This window comes from Pteropus alecto, unplaced genomic scaffold (genome assembly GCF_000325575.1).
Source record: "Pteropus alecto unplaced genomic scaffold, ASM32557v1 scaffold201, whole genome shotgun sequence".
Taxonomy (NCBI): Eukaryota; Metazoa; Chordata; class Mammalia; order Chiroptera; family Pteropodidae; genus Pteropus; species Pteropus alecto.
This window is the reverse complement of record NW_006430503.1, coordinates 372,641-372,840: the sequence shown is the minus strand read 5'-3', so window position 1 is coordinate 372,840 and position 200 is coordinate 372,641.

The following is a 200-nucleotide window of genomic DNA, read 5'->3' as shown; positions in this document are numbered from 1 at the left end:
GGCAGCTGCTTGAAGAACTGCCGGAGGCCGGCCAGGTCCCGCGTAAGCTGCTCCACACGCTGGTGCAGCTTCTCGTTCTCGGCCGACAGCTCCACCAGCTTCTGCTGCATCTCCTGGTTGCGCCGTTTGGCCTTGTCGCGGCTCTTGCGCACTGCGATGTTGTTGCGTTCGCGCCGCTGCCGGTACTCCGGGCTGCCACG